Below are 4,131 nucleotides of genomic sequence, written 5' to 3' on the forward strand. Positions count from 1 at the left end.
CCTGACTGACTCTATAGTCATAAAATGAGATGTCAGAACAACAAACAGCATCCACACAGATTAACATTACATTCAAATTCATATTTAACAATACATCTTCCAGCTGGTTAATATTTATACTGCATAGAATTTCTTATTTATTTAGTACATTCTCATTATTGAATGAGATCATTGATGGAATATCACTAAAGGACTATTATATAACTATTTGAAAGCATGTCAATAAATAAATAAAGTCAACATTAATCATCCTTTATATTTTTCAGATTCCCAAATGTTTTATCCTTGTTAGACTCATGGATATTGTAAATGGGATAATAAATGTTTGTCACACCACCACTGGGCGGTGCTGTGTACATTAAAACAATTCAGAGAGGTCACCTACTGTAACTGCATCAGAAATTAATTCACCTGTGCAAAGAACAACAGAAGACAGTTCCTATTGCTCTCTACATTTGTGTAATTTGGTGAAACTGTTCTTAAATGTCATGAAAATGAATAATGCCACATTGCTAAAAATCTTAATGGTCAAAAAAGAGGCTTCAAGTAAAAAAATAAAAAAATAAATCCTTGGGTAAAACATGACTCAGAGGATTGTGAAATTTACTGAATCAATCATTTTGTGACAGATTTCAAAGGACCTAAATGGTTTGTTTTTCCTCACAAAATGTACTTGATCGATAATGTATATAGATATCAATCAATACACCATAACAAAATGTGTCACGACTGCAAATATAATGCAATAGACACAAACCACACCCACATTGCAGTTGCACAATAGGCCACTACACACATACACCATAACTTCAGTTTACAAAGACAGTTAGTAAACCTTCCCAACATGGAGAGATGCGTTCTACTGATTCTAATAACAGCAACAGGTATAAAACATTTAATCTGAGCAGACTCAAACATACTGTATATTGAAATGAATTATGCTCATATTTTTACTCTATTACAACAACATTATTTATTTAAGAAACTGATTTGCTATTGTAATTTTCATTTACAAATGTTATGTATTTTTGGATAAGTGGAAAAGCCAGCTGACCTATTGTGAAATCTGCCCAATTCTCTTGCAGGTGTATTATCTGACAGCATTCAACCAAAGGAAACTAATATTTACAGAAAAGAAGTTGAGCGTGTAACACTGAGTTGCTTGTATGATACAAGCAGTGATTATGTCGAGCTGTATTGGTACAGACAGTCACTTAATAGAGAACCAGAACTTTTACTGCGTAAAGGTGCCCGGTCATGGAGCAGATATGAATATATACCAGACACTCGGTTTCAATCGACTACATCAGATACATCCACTGAACTCATTATTAAGAGTGTAACTCTGTCAGATTCAGCTCTCTATTATTGTGCTCTAAGAGTAGCAGCCCAGTGAAATAAAATGCCTGGGAAGCTTTACAAAAACTCACATGTAGTTTTTGCCTTAAAAAAAAAAGAATCAAATGAAAATTAAACCACAATCATATCTTGTGTAAAACCACAACTTTTTTCACAAACACAATATTGTAACACCTGCTGGGAAAAAAAACTGCTTCGGAGGAAACTGCAAAACAAGATTAATTTCAATAAATGTTGTTGTCATCCCACAATAAACCTTCCCACAAAAGAGCCTCTTAAAATAAAATTTTCTATGCACAAATCACCACTTGCGAGAGTAAATAAGGGTATCTTACAATTAAACTGTGTGTTTCATTTTTTTAAAGGAACAGTTTACCCAACATTTTCTAAAAATTTATTCATTCTCATGCTATGCATGATGAGTTTGGAACGGATTTGGTGAAATTTAGCATTACATCACTTGCTCACTAATAGATCCTTTGCAGTGAATGGGTGCCATCAGAATGAGAGTCCAAACAGATGATAAAAACATCACAATAATCCACAAGTAATCCACAAGACTCCAGTCCATAAATTAGCATCATGTAAGGCCAAAAGCTGTGCATTTCTAATAGCCAGATTTATCATTAAGAGGCTTTAACTTCAAACCGTTGCTTCAATCTAAAATATGAGTCCTCTATGCATAATATTGCTTTCTCCAGTAAAAAAGTCATCTTGTCTGAATCAGGAGATAAATATGCACACAATTTAACACTGTTTACAAGCAAAAACAGTTCGAAACAGTGAATATAATGTATTATGGAGTCATATTTTGTCCAGAAGCGATGGTTTCAAGTTAAAATGCCTTAATGATGGACTTCTTACAAACACCTTCACAAGACATTAACTGATGGACTCGTGTGGATTATTGTGATGTTTTTATCAGCTGTTTGGACTCTAAAATTTCTACAAATCTGTTCCAATGAAGAAATAAACTTTGGGTGAGGGCGAGTAAATTGTCAGTCAATCTTAATTTTTGGGTAACTTTAATTTGATCAGTAGTAGGTCTACGCGCTGACTACAATTACGTGACCAAAGAACAACAGAACAAGAAATGTTTCCCATGCATCTTTAATACCTTCTGTTTGATTGCAACAAGCCACAGGCTATTAGAAATTGAAAGTGAAAAGTGAAATTTACATCATGTGTAGCCAAGTATGGTACAGTGACCATGACAACACTGCACAAAAACTAAGATAGATCACACATTGCATCACTGTCAAGCACCTACTATAACATTCAGAGGTGTCTTTCATATCATCTTCAAATATGACTGCAAGCATGATACAATTATGTGTTTAGACTTAAATGGCCAATTAACATTAGTCCTGCAAACCAAATACAGATTTGTATTGAAGGTGTTTTATCAGACATAAAGTGGAGGTAAATTACAGACTCTCTTGAGGCGTGTCATAAGCTTTAATTTGTGTATTACTTGAAACAGAAAGTCATTTTAATCAGCTCTTCAACAATACTTCTGTTTCAATGATAGTTTTAAGGGGAGGAGTTTGCTTGACACATCATCTGGGACAAGGAAAGAACAGAAAGTTTAGTAGAAGAACATCTTGTGCTGAACTAGAACTTCATCCTGATTATGATCAACATGTTACTCTGCTTAACTGGTTTGATTTGTTCTCTTATATGTAAGTATTCATTTTATTTGGCTTTTCTATAATTTTGTCTAGTTGAGATTAGTAAGTGTGGGTGTTTGTGTTAGTTCATTTTTATGTACATTGCATTTCTATAAATTGACTCTTTGACTCTTGATTTTGAAGGTGTCAGTTTCGCGAATGTCATCACGCCAGTCCAGACTGAGGTTTCTAAGAAAGAGGGAGAAAATGTTACTCTGTCCTGTAGCTACTCCTCAGCATCCACACTGCAGTGGTATCGCCAGTATCCCGGATCAGCTCCTGAATTTCTTTTGATAATAATACCTTCTACAGGAAAAGTTTCACAAAAGTCAGAAATTGTGGATCGAGATCCTCGATTCTTTGGGAAAGTGAATGAAGAGAAAACCCATGTGATTCTAGAGATCTCCTCCACTAAACTGACAGATGCTGCTCTGTACTACTGCGCACTGACGCCCACAGTGACAGGAAACACAAGAACTCTGTACAAAAACCCTCCCAACAGCTAAACTATAGATGAATGTACCATAAATTGCATGTCTTCTGAATATATTACATATATATTACATATGTATATTTTATAATATATGAAATATACTCTTTATCATTGTGTGCTAGAAGAATCCGAAAACAAAAACCTGAAAGACTATTACAGATTTGCAGTGACACAATTATACATCATCTATTAAGAAATTATAATTCTGATGTGGAATTACACAGAGATTTGCATTCAAAATACAGATGTACACTATTGATTAAAATGCAATGTTAATGTTGCATTCGTGATTGTTAAAATGAAATGTTTTAAAATGGCTAGTGATTGAACATCACACTTTATTCATGCTCTTCATTCATAGTCTTCGTAAAAGTCATGTAATCCAATATAGAGTAAACCTGGGAAAATATTTCTGAAATTTCTGTTGTGACAACAAAAGTGAACAATTATACTGTTTTGTTGGAGCATTTTTGCACATTTTTGGTCTCTATTATGAATGCATCAGTTTTGTGATACATGTATATGTTTGTCATCAGCCACAAGGGGGTGAAGTTACAACAGAAACAATACATTCAGTCTGAACTGAGTAAATGATGTTTAACTTTCAAA

This window comes from Sinocyclocheilus grahami, unplaced genomic scaffold (genome assembly GCF_001515645.1).
Source record: "Sinocyclocheilus grahami isolate Dianchi unplaced genomic scaffold, SAMN03320097.WGS_v1.1 scaffold879.1, whole genome shotgun sequence".
NCBI classification, from domain to species: Eukaryota; Metazoa; Chordata; class Actinopteri; order Cypriniformes; family Cyprinidae; genus Sinocyclocheilus; species Sinocyclocheilus grahami.